Genomic DNA, 13,508 nt, shown 5'->3' with positions numbered 1-13,508 from the left:
ACACTTTAGCTTCTTGCAACCGATCAAACAGATCGTTGATCATTGGCAGTGGGTACTTGTTCTTGATGGTTACTTCATTCAATCCCCGATAATCTACAACCATCCTTAATGATCCATCTTTCTTTTCCACTAGAAGTACGGGTGATCCCCAAGGCGAAGAACTTGGGCGAATGTAACCTTTATCCAATAACTCCTTAATCTGATTCTTAATTTCCACCAAATCCTTTGCTGGCATCTGGTACGGTCGCTTCGATATTTGGCCTGTACCTGGCAATAACTCAATCAAAAACTCAATGTCTCTATCCGGTGGCATGCCTGGTAATTCCTCAGGAAATACATCAGGAAAATCCTTTACCACTGGTACTTCCTCTTGCACAACTCCTGTTAAGCAGTTCACTTGTGTCCTGTTTGGCACATGCCGGGATACATACTTGATCCTTCTTCCTTCTGGTGTGGTAAGCAAAATTGTCTTACTAGCACAATCGATGTTTCCTCCATACATCGACAGCCAATCCATACCTAGAATCACATCCAGACCTTGGGATTCCAGAATAATTAAATCTGTTGGGAAAACATGCCTTCCTATACTTAATGGTACTTGGAAACATTCTTGTCTGGCCATGTACTCTGCTCCTGGCGAGCTTACTAGCATAGGTGTTTTAAGAATCCTAGTGGGCAGGCTATACTTTTCCACAAATCCCCTTGATATGTATGAATGCGATGCACCAGTATCGAAAAGAACGAGTGCGGTAAATGACTTAACCAAAAACTTACCGATTACTGCATCAGGCTGATCTTCAACCTCCTCCACATTAACGTGGTTCACCTGTCCTCTATTGAAAGGGTTCGGCTTCTTCCCAGAGCTTCCATTGCCATTTCCATTCTAGCCTTCAGGACATTCATTGGCATAATGTCCGGTCTTGGAACACTTGAAACAAGTGACTTGACTCAGGTCTCTCTTGGTTGGGGTCGATGGGGTGGTCCGGTTCTGGCCGTTGCTTCCTCCATTCCCATTACCATTCTTGTGGCCATTATGGTTGTGCGAGCTACCTCCTCCATGGGTGTGCTGAAACTGAAATCCCGATTTAGGGGCAAAACGGGGCTTCTGCTGGGCTCCAGAGTTATACTTCCCCTGTCCATACTTCCTCTTACGGTTCTCAATCTGCTTTTGCTTCCCTTCAATCATGATGGCGCGATCTACCAACTCCTGGTAGTTGTTGAAACTCGCTACCATCAACTGCATGCTTAGTTCATCATTCAGTCCTTCCAGAAACTTCTCCTGCTTAGCAGCATCCGTAGCAACGTCATCTGGGGCAAAACGTGCTAACTTGCTGAAATCGTCAACATACTGGCCAACTGTCCTTCCTCCTTGGCATAAGTTGCGAAACTCACGCTTCTTCAGGGCCATAGCTCCTGCTGAAACATGGGTAGTGCGGAAAGCTTGCTGAAACTGATCCCATGTGACAGTGTCAACTGGGTAAGTGGCTGTGAAATTCTCCCACCATGCTGCCGCGGGTCCGTCAAGCTGATGAGCGGCAAACTTCACTTTCTCACCATCCGTGCATCCTGCAGTGGTCAACTCCCTTCCTATCTTGAGGAGCCAATCGTCTGCTACTGGAAAACACCAGCGGATTCAGCCTAAGGAAACGGGCTAAGTGGTCAACAGGTGGTGGTGGTGGTGGGTTGTTGTTGTTGTTCTGCTGGTTCTGGACTAACATCTACATCAATTGATTCTGCTGCTGGATCAACTGAGTGAGCTCCGGTGGGAATCCATTGTCACGTCTCGGAGGCATCTGAGGGTTTAGAAGAGACGAGAATTAAGAATAGAGTGAGGTCTAAAGGGAAAACACTACCCCAATGCACATGAGCAAATGCACACAAAATCACTTCATTCATTCAAACAAGGGCTTACAAACGGTCTAACTATCGCAAAAGTGCTCGACTATTGTGTTTACATGGGGGAATACTACTACTATCTGGTGGTCATCTAGAAATTTGAACCGGTGGAAGACTCCATGATATCTGCTCCAGCTTCGTCTTCAAAGTCGGGTTCACTTGGATCCGAATCGGTGTCGTCGATGATGATGTAGTTGTCCGGACATGCGACGTACTCGTCTTCCTCCTTGGTTGCTAACTTCCTCTTGAGTTCTTCAATCTCCTGCTTAAGATCGCCATTGTGTCTCGCTAGAGCTACGATCTCGTCCATGTAGTCCTTGCGTGTAGACTTCAGTTCTCCTTCTAGCTCGATGATCCTTGCCTTCGCATTCTTCAACTCTATCATATCATTGCACATCTGGTTCTTGTGGCGTCGAATGTGCTGGTTTAACTCCTGGATGAAAGATGCAATGGATCTATCCTTCTTGGTGCTGACTAACTCCCATTGTTCGTCTCGGTGTCCGCAAATCTGGTAGATAGTGTCCGTGAGGTCTTCTTGATAAACTTCTCCAATGCGTCCTATGGTGATATGAGCTGCCATGCTCTTTCCCAGACTCCAGGTTGGTGCATTGAAAACACTATCTATAGGCTTCGTGATTGGCGCGAATGTTCTTCCCGGAACGTGAGCTTGAATCTTCCAGCGCTCCTCTTCAGGCAGAGTGGCGTTGAAGGTTCCCGTGAAGCTTGGTAATCCAATGTTCAGGTACTTGGTGACTTCCTTCAGGTGAATTCCAAATGGTGTGCCTTCATCCGGTTGAGCGTACTTAATCTTCGCGTTCGTCATCCTAAAAGAGTAGAAAAGATGAGGAGTTAGAAAATGAGAAGAGAATGGTGATCTATGGCTTTAACTTAGTGGTCGTGTCCTACAGTCAGCGTGTGCTCTGATACCATCTCTGTAGCGACCCGACCCGAATGGATCAAGTGCTTTGTGCTCAGGTGTCATCCCTGGATCAGTAATGCTGACACCACATAGTACATCGAAGGATTTATAGCAGAGTGGCAATCACACACTTATTACATCATTGTCTCAAAGAGAACTTATTACAATAAATATGGCTTAAGGCCATCTAATAACGATAACAACGGAAGACTCGGAAGATAAATGGGTCCATCAACTCCAGCGGCATCACTGAGTATAGAACCACGACCTAAAAGCACCTTACTCGTCGTCAGAAAAGTCTGCAACATGAGAAGTTGCAGCCCGAAAACGGGTCAGCACATGGAATATGCTGGCAAGGTAACACATAGAGAGTAATGGAATGAAACAGCTATACTACATGCATATATGGCTGGTGGAAAGCTCTATGGTTATAGTTTTGTGTAAAGCCAGTTTTTCCCTACTGCAAAGGAATAAATTTATTTAACTATCATGGTAGTGGTTAAACATCGAGAATGGTTGACAGCATTCCGATCCCAATTAAGTGAACAATTAAAACCCAACAACATTAATTATAAGTAACATGTTGAGATTCACATGATATTCAAGTACTAGATACTCAAGTTGTCCATAACCGGGGACACGGCTAATCATGATTAGTTTGTACACTCTGCAGAGGTTTGCGCACTTTTCCCCACAAGACTCGATCGCCTCCGTTTGGTTTCTCGCACTACATGGTGTTTGAGAAGACGGATGACCGAGACATAGTCTTTCAGAAGCGCTAGCACCTTACGATCGGGTAGACCGGTACACCTACATCCCCTACATCTGCTAGTCTACCACTGTAAGAGTTCGCACAACTTAGTCGACTATGCCAGAGCCCACAATGGCTTGTGGCTGCACACGGAAGTTACTAGCATGAATGATCTTATGATCCCTTTGAGCCTGGGTGGCGGTCCAAAAAAACAGGCAAGTCCTGATAGACATCAGGTGCCTCAATCCACCCAGATGTGTGTTTAAGTTGCCACCTTAGATAAACCATTAAAATTATCAACTCACATCTGTCATGGATATCACTCACCCAATCCACATCTACTAGCATAGCATGGCATAATAAGCAAACGTAGAAGTAACTCCCAAAGGTTTCATAATAATACAGGTGATAGGTACTACCTCATCTACTTCCCATCCCACAATTTAATTAGATCCTAATCATGCAATGTGAGAGGATTGATCTAATGCAATAAAACATGGGTTGTAGAAAAGGTATGATCAAAGTGTTACTTGCCTTGCTGATGATCCGCGAGACCTAGGGTTTCGAAGTAACAAGTGGCGCAATCCGGGTGATCTATCGCAGACAAACAACAAGCATACAATAAGTACTCATCTAATGCACAGGTAAAACTCGAACAAGAGAACGAACTAGAAAGTTCAACTTAAGAACTCCGGTTGCAAAGAAAGAACGAACCGAACAAAGCAACGGAAAACAAACGGCGGAAGAAAACAACTCGGTTCTAGCAAGTTGAAACTAGGTCAAATTTTACCGTAGCAAAAACTTGTTTAAGTTGATTAGACGGAACGGCGGTTTCGAAACGAAACTCCAGGCGCTTGGATCTCCTGATTCCGATAAACGAGCGAGAAGAAAGGCTAGAACGAAGATCGGATCTGAGATCGCGATCACGGAATAAATCCGACGAAAAGGAAACGAAGAACGGTTAAACGAACGGACGTCCTTTAACCGGGAACAATCGGTGATCACGTTCGTTGAGACGAACGGTCTGAAAGAAGAACGAAAACCGATCTAGGGTTTCGGAAAAGACCGAAACAAAGAACGAAAGAAAACCGGAACGGTTAAGAAAGAACCGGAACGGTTTAGAAGAAAAACTGAACCGAGGGAAGAAAAAGAGACGCGGCGCGGGACAACCTCGGCGAGGCTCCGGCGAACGGCGGCGACGGCGGCTATAGGGCGGCGGCAGCGGGTGAGGGGCGCGGGGTGGGGCGCGGCTAAGGAGGAGAGGGGCTTGGGATTGATGTGAGGAGAGGGGTGGTTTGGGGTGTATTTATATAGGTGGGGGGGATTACTTGGGGTAGGGGGCAAGCAAAAGAGGGAAAACAAAACAAGGAAAGGGGGGGCTAACCGGCCTAGAGTCCCTCTGGGACTCGGCCTAGAGCGAGGGAGGCGGCGGCCTGGCGCTGCGCCTGGCGCGCGCGCTGGCTGGGGAGGCGGCCGGCTGGCTGGGCCTTTGGCCCGGCTGGCCTTGATCCTTTTTTTAACTGAATTCGCGCGCAGAAAAACAAAAGAAAACTAAACTAAACGAACTCCAAAATTACTAAAGTAAATTTTCCCCGACTCCTAAAAATGAGTCGAACAAAATGAACTTTACTCTGGACCTAGAATGCAATTTTTGAAAACACGCATTTTTCCCTATCCAAATAAAATGCGAATAAACACCGGAAAATCCAAAATTTGACTTATTCATTAAATCTTCATTTTTCCTAACTTTGGGAAATTCATATTATTCCCTCTCTCATTTTTTTGATATTGGAAAAATAATTGAAGATGAAATAAATAAATCAAATGATCCTCTTTTCAAATTTGAGAAAACTCTCAAATATGAAAATAACGAAATCTCCAACTTTCTCCGAAGGTCCTTGAGTTGCGTGAAATTTCTAGGATCAACAAAAATGCATGAAAATATGATATGCATGATGATCTAATGTATAACATTCCAAATTGAAAATTTGGGATGTTACAGTTATTAAGCAAATTATTATTATTATTACTGTTGAACCATAGTGTGACCGACACGAACTGGGCCCTTATCCACGGGCACGGCTATCGATAGATTAAATACACACTCTGCAGAGGTTAGCACACTTTACCCACACCAGGGAACCCTGGCCTCGCACTCCCATTCGGGTGGACCAAAGCGTTCCGACAAAACCGTCCTACTGCCATGACACTCTCCCGTCCACTCTGACTAACTCCCCTTTGGGCTAAGTCCTGGGTGGCCCCGTGCCTACCAAAGGCACCAACGGCCACCGTCATGGCAAATCGGTCCCAAACGGGGACAAGGATCCTTACAAAAACAATGGGCACACAAGGCTTATGCCATCCTACCTGGCCAAGGTAGAGCCCGCGCATAACCTTCCCTCGCGGCAGGCACCGGTGAGAGGCATGACAATAGACCCAGCTAGGACCCTCCCATAGGGTAAGCGTGGTTGCACTGGTCAGATCGATATGGTGGCACCATGACTCAGCCAACAGTTGTTCAAGTTCAATTTAATCCGGTTAAACTTGAATGCAATATGCTGAGCCATGACAAAAATAACAGGATGCAACTACAATGCATGAACATGATATCAACATAAACATGGGGTGCAACATAACTATTAACCATATCAACAATAAATCATATCCAACTGAGCATGGCATAATGGCGAGCATGAATATCACAAATATAACACTACTAATAGCATAACATGCCCACTAGCATCAACAATAACATCATGCAAGAACATACCGATAAAACTACCATGCAAATATTTAATCAACTGGATGCAAAGGAACAAGCATAACTGCGGTACTCGGAACAGACGATAGTCATGCACCGAAGACCATCACCAACATGTACTACTACCAAACAATGGCAATATTAAAGTAATACTAGCATGAGGAACATAATAACAGAGTGCAAGAAAACATAGCATGACGGTAAAACACCAATCCATAAGCATAACCGGAATACCGTCAGCAGTAGCAAAACAATCAAACAGTTATTGAAGATTCAAGTTGAAAACCAATGCTTCTGCATGACTATCATGCAAATGGTGGTTGTGGCTTGCCTGGGGATGGAGAAGACTCCGGGAAGAAGTGCGGAACGATCGCGGAAAGAATCGTCGGAAAGGGTACTCTCTCGGAGGGGCTAATTAGGGGCAAGGGAAAAATGGTCATTTTCAGTATGTCAAACCATATTGAAAATGGTATCAAAAGTTCGGGCTCGAAGAGATGAAGACGTGGGCTTTGGAATCACCTAAATCGGAGTTACGGTTGCGGAGTTATGAGGTGTTGAACACCAGGGACCAATCTATGAAAAAACTTTCACAAACAAGTCCCTGGAGGCAAAAGCTAAAAACGCCTTTGGGCGGATTACGCCTTCGGCAAAAGAAAACGTATTCTCAGCCGAAGAACAACGAAAGTACGTTTCCTCGGACGGAAAATGTATTTCATGGAATACGCTTTCAGGTGAGAAAAGCGCAAAGCAGGAAACATGCCTCCACTTATCCACGCTAGCCACCGGGTCAAATCGTCAGAGGCCGACAGGCGGGGTCCGCGGGGCTGGAGCTTCAGCAGCTGACACACGGGGCCCACGGGGTCCACACTGCTGGTCAACTCCCTCCTCCCTCTCCTCCTCCTTCTTTCCCCAACGCGGTGCAGAACAGAGGGAGAGGTCACCGACGCCGGTAGGATTCCGGCCAACTCCGGCCACCATTCGGGACGCCACGGCCATCGAAGAACTCACGAGGCTGCCGCGCATCCGTTCCATGGTCGCACGAACGCCGAGGAGGACCGGAGTGACGAGGGACTGGACTCCGGCGGAGATGGCTTCGGGTGAGGGTTGGGCATCATGGCTAGGGGCTACTAGAGGAGGAGGGAAACGGTGTGGAGGCTCTAGGGGTGCGGTGGAGGGTTCTGGTGGCGACCACGAGGAGGGGAATGGCTCAGGGCGGCCGAATTTAGCCAAGGCCATGCGGCGGCCATGGCGGCAGAGAGAGGCGAGGAGGGTCTCTCGAGCTCCGGGGAGAGGATGGGGAGGGCTCGAGCAACGTGGAGGAGCTGATGGAGAGCTCGGGGGTGAAGGGAGTGGCTATATATAGCCGGGCGAGGCAGTCTGAACTCGGGTGCCACCGCGGACGCGTGTGCACGCGCATGAGCTCGAAGGTAGACGACGGAGAAGGCACATGGGAGAGCTCACGGGGAGGCAGACGATGCCATGTTCACGAGGAGGAAGCGGCTGAGCGCATTAATGCCATGTTGGCTATTGTGTACTCGTGGGCGTTTCGGCGGCGAGCGCCGACGAGGAAGCGGACGGAGGGGGAGATAGCTCCAAGGGGACATAGAAGACGCGGGAAAACGCTGGACAGGCTCACGCGCGCGAAGACGACGAGATGGAAGAGGACGAAGCAGATACGGCGCTCCGGACGCGGCCACGGCGCACAGAGCGCGTGAATAGCCATGCCAACTGCGCGGTCACCATTGTGCCCGGCAAGGAGGGGACGTGAGAGGCAGGGAAACGTTGTCTAGTGATGAGTCCCTTCATCATATAAGCCGAGGGAGTTGATGGATCCACACAAGGAGATAAGGAGAGGAGTGTGGCATTGCTGGAAGTTTGCTGCATCAGACTTATCCAAGCACTGCTGGTCAACAGGAACTTGATTGGGTCAAATGGAGTTGTCTAGGGTGTTTAGGATAGGAAGGACTACGATCATGTGAATTTTGGATGGAAGTGGACCAATATTTAATGCACTTGCTTAACAACTGCTAAATCTGGTCCAGAAACTTGATCAGGAAGGTGCACTTACATGGAGTGTCAAGTTGAGCTGAAATTTTTCAAGACAGGTTTATTTGTCCATATGAATATGCTAAAAAAATTTCATACCAAATGGACATGCCAAAATAGTACTTGCTTCACAAACATCTCCTCTGGATAGAAACTAAAAATACTTTTGGTGATCAAATGGCTTAAGAAAATGATCCCAAATTTGGTGGAGAGATGCTATATGGGTGGGAGCATGATCTGCTAATTTCTCAGAATTAATGAAGCATTAAAAATTAGACTTGCTTCATAACCTGAAAATATTACCAGAAACAAAGATTTGGTCATGTTCTCACATAGATAATAGGATAGGGCTGAAAATTGGAGGAGGTCCATTATATGAGCACATGAAGGAGTGTGCAAAATTTCAACTTATTTTGATAACCCTAGATAGCACTTCCTTCACAAAGGCTTCCCTCAGACAGGAACTTTGAAAAATCACTGAGGAAGCTTGGCTAGGCAAATAAAGTTGAATTTTGGCACAGGTCAATTATTTGGACATGAAAAGGTTTCCAAGAAGTTTGAGGTCAATTGGGCAAAGTAAAATAGCACTTGCTTCACAATGTGCCATTTAGGGCATAATAGGAAATGAATTATTTGAGCATGATGATAAACATGGCAAATGAAATAATTTGCCATATTTGAGGAAGATATGACCCAAACAATTTATGGGAATTATTTTGGGAATTTAGGAGTGATGGAAATATAGGTTCCTTGACAACCTAGGGCAATTAGGGTTATTCCTTTAATGGAAGCGAAAATTTTGTTTTTGCCACTCTAGATTTTGCCAATTTTAATTATGCCACTCTAGATTGACATTTCACTTTTGCCACTCTTAGCTTTTGACAATTATCACAATTGCCATTCTGTGGCAAAAGCAAAATATTTTTATTTCAGTTTTGCCACTCTTAGCTTTTGAAATGTATCACAATTGCCACTCTGAAAATTTTGCTTTTGCCATGGGAATGGCAGTTGTGATAATTGTCAAAAACTAAGAGTGGAAAGAGTGAAATGTCAAAATCTGGAGTGGCATAAGAAAAATTGGCAAAATCTATAGTGGCAAAAACAAAATTTTCCCTTAATAAAAAAGGAATATTCCCAATAAAAAGAATATTGGGATTTGGGGCTAGGATGAAAATGGAAAGGTCTAGGGAAGGATTTTGGGTTGACAAGCCACTCTAGAAACTCAAAGCCACGGAGAAAGAAAACTCAAGCTAAAATCTCGGAAAAACAAATGAAAAAGAAAGGGCCAAAAATCAAGTTGTGACAGAAGTCTTCTTTGCTTCTTCGTTATCCTTGATTTTGGGCCAGTTTCTGGTTTCTCCGTGCATCGTGCAAAGCCAATAGTGGTAGGGCCGCTCCAGTAATGGACCGTGAATGACTTTAACACACGAGGTAGAAACTGTCAATTCACTCTTCCCACCACGCCCTTATCCTTGCCCACGTATGCGGCATGCATCGTGCAGGGTAGGTAACAGAGGCGCATGGCACGGGCGAGCATCATGGTGAGGGCCCAGTCATCTTGAATTGGCGGAGGAGGGCGGTGGTCGCCCGTTGATGGAGCAGCTCTTCTCCTTGTCCCGCCTATAAAAGGGAAGGGTGCAGAAGGGTGGAGTCGCTCATGTTCGCATCCTTCTTCTTCTTTATTCTCCGCTTCCGCTAGTGATGTCGAAGGAGGAGCCTTGGGGCCAGCCCCCGGGCTCTTGGTTGGGGCTAATGCTGCTGCATGCTGGCGTTGATGCTTGGGGAGTGAGCCTGGTCCTTGGCGTGATGGATCTCCGGGCTCTTCCGAGGCTCGGTCGGGAGGTGGGGCTAGAGATTGTTGGTAATCCCAGCACTGCCCCTCTCGGAAGACTTGGTGCTGATGTCAACGAGAGGCGCACATTCCTGCCCACCAAGGTGGAGAGCGGTGCACCTCAAGCCCCCTGGCCGTCTTGGTCACTCGCCGTCTTCCCGAGGGGGGTGCCGGACAAGGGTACCGGCCTTCCCCTGAGGCGGTGTCGATGAAGACAAAGCCAAGGGAGAAGGGGAAGACGGGAGGCAAGCCGCCCAGTAGGAGCACTATCGCATCGACGCGTTCGTCTCGTACTGGTGGCCCATTGCCCACCTGCTTGACTCTCCCCCACTTTCCCCGGCACCATCATCATCGTTTTCTCAGTTGCCGGGGAAAGGCTCGTTCCCCTAGTGCTTCCGCCTCCCCCAAGGGGCCTTCTGGCTAGGCGCTGGCGTCCTCTTCTGCCGGTGCCTGTGCTGGAGCCCCCTGTTTAGCCCTAGAGGCGGTGATCAGGGGGCCGTTGAGGTGCTCCTCACGTCTTCCTCCTTCGCAGCCTCGCCACTCCCGATCTTGTCAGGCTGCGTTGGGCAGGCCCTGATAGGATCGGGCTGGCGTTGTGCTTGTGCACGTCCCGCTCTCCCTCTCTTCCCACCACACTACCTGGGACAAGAGGGACATGGAGAGGAGTTTACGGAGCACCTATCTTTTTTTCAATCTTAAATCTGTAGACGATTGCCAAATTTTAATTCAAATAATGTAATCTCTCCAATCCATGTCTGTGTTCTGTAATGCTTGTACTTGTACTAGCATATTACTGAAAAAGATGAACCTTGCCGGGAACCCGTGCATGTGTATGTCCATGCAGAGGTGAGATGCCTCTTTAATATAAATAAACTAGTTTTTCCCGGTAGGCTATCTTGTCGGTACCCTTCTTGTCTGCTAGAGAGCGCGTCTGCCGGGGAACAAATAGAGGGACCCGCCCCCCCACCAACTCCTTTTTACCAAAGGCCAGTGCGACCATCCTGACCGAAGCAACGTTCGAGTCATGGATTGGAGCACCTAAGTCTCAAAAGAGAGAGACGAGGTTTTCTCATGCAAAGTTATAGCTTTATAGAACACTAATGGACAGGAGGTGGAACTTATCTGCTTGGCTTGCCAGGGACCGCAGTGTCGGGAAATCTTCTCACTTCTTGTCGAAGCCAAGTTCGCGGCAGGAACCTGCAACTTCATGTAGATGAGAATGAATGTAGGATGCGATCCTATCTATATGCATATGCAGATGCTCATGAAATGCTTATGCAGTGATCTTTGGAATGCTCATGCATGCATGCAATATTGGTCGGGGGCCCCCATAGCGCTTCTTTATTTCTCTTGCACGGGGTCATCGCCCCAGCTTTGTACAAGGGGGTACATGCAACTGAGGCAAGGCCTGTACAAAAGGGTGGCTACCGATCAGAGCCCGACAGCCGCGCCTTACATGTAGAACTTGCGGAGATGCTCAATATTCCATGAGTTTCGCAACTGAGTGCCATCTCCGATCTCTAGACGGACTACGTCAAGTCTGGTGACTCATACTAAAAGGGCCTTCCACTTCGGTGACAACTTGTGTGTACCCGTGGTGGACTGAACGCGCCTAAGGACAAGGTCACCTTCCTCAAAACACCGGGCATGAACCCTGCGGCTATGATAGCGATGGCTTGCTGGTAGCGTGCAACACGTGTAGCAGCTCAGAGACGGTTCTCCTCGAGTAGCACAACGTCGTCATGCCTGTGCTGATCTTGCGCTACTTCATCATAGGCAAGCACTCGCGGTAACCCGTAAATGAGTTTCATGGGGATAACTGCTTCTTCCCCGTAAACCAGGGAGAAGGGAGTCTGCCCGGTAGCTCGGTTTGGTGTCGTTCTGAGGGACCAGAGAACTACCGCAGCTCCTCGATCCACCTCCTATCATGCTTCTACATCGTATCAAAAGTTCTTGTCTTGAGTCCACGTAGCACTTCAGCGTTCGCCCTCTCAGCTTGTCCATTGCTCTGGGGGTGTGCCACAGAGGCGAATGAGATCTTGCATCTGAGGGCATGAACATATTGCACGAAGGCGTGCCTCGTGAACTGGGTACCGTTGTCGTTGATGATCCTTGTCGGAACTCCAAAATGGCACACCAATTCTTTCATGAACTTGATAGCTGACTGAGAAATCACCTTTCTCATGTCAGTCACTTCCGGCCACTTTGTAAACTTGTCGATGGCAACGAACAAGAATTCAAAGCCCCTGATTGCTCGGGGGAAGGGGTCGAGGATATCGAGCCCCCAGACCAAAAATGTCCATGATAAAGGGATTGTTTGAAGAGCTTGGGCAGGCAGGTGTGTTTTCTTGGAATGGAACTGATAGGCTTCACATGTCGTGACTAGCTCGACCGCATCTTGGAGGGTTGTGGGCCAATAGAATCCTTGCCAGAATGATTTCCCAACTAATGCCCTTGATCCAATGTGGGAGCCACACATTCCTCTGTGAATCTCAGCCAGCAGTTCCTTTCCTTCTTCCCAGCAGACACACTTTAATTTCACACTGTTGGGCCTCCTTCTGTACAGAGTGTCATCGACAAACTGATACATATTGGCCCTCCGGGCTACTCTCTCAGCTTCATCTTGGTCGCCGGGAATCTCTCCGGTTTGGAGAAAGTGGACAATGTGCCTTGCCCAAGTGGGAGCCTGGGGCTCGGCAACAAGGACTAGCAGCACCTCCTCTGCTGCGGGAGCACCAACCTCGTTCGCAGGGTCCATAGGCCTGGCTGGAGGGGGTGGTCCGGCAGGCTGTGAGGAGTTGTTTCCAGCAGGGAATCCATCGGGAGCAGATGGCTCTACCGGGAGAGGCTTTCTGGTGTCCAACTTTATCCTTTTCCGGGCCATTGTTGCTGGGGATATGGAGGGCTGAGTGAGATGGAGAACAAAAGTTCCTGGTTCCATAGGAAGCTTCTGCGCAACACACTTAGACAGATGATCAGCTATGCTGTTTTCCGCACGGGGTACATGCTCGGTTTACAATCCGTCAAAGCGCTCCTCCAATCTCCCCACTTCCTCAACGTACGCCTCCATTAATGGGATTTGATAATCCATGTTCACTTGCCCCACCACAAGCTACAAATCTCCTCGAATGATCAACTTCTTAATTCCCAATTCGGCTGCAATCCTGAGCCCGGCAAGCATCCCTTCATACTCAGCTATATTGTTGGTTGCTTCTTCCCGGGCAAATTGCATTTGGACGACATACTTCAAGTGCTCCCCAGAGGGGGATACAAGAAGCACGCCAGCTCCTACACCTTGTAGGGA

The sequence above is a fragment of the Triticum urartu genome, chromosome 6A (genome assembly GCF_056163025.1).
Source record: "Triticum urartu cultivar PI428250 chromosome 6A, HENAU_Tu73, whole genome shotgun sequence".
Lineage (NCBI taxonomy): Eukaryota > Viridiplantae > Streptophyta > Magnoliopsida > Poales > Poaceae > Triticum > Triticum urartu.
This window is presented reverse-complemented; position numbering follows the sequence as displayed.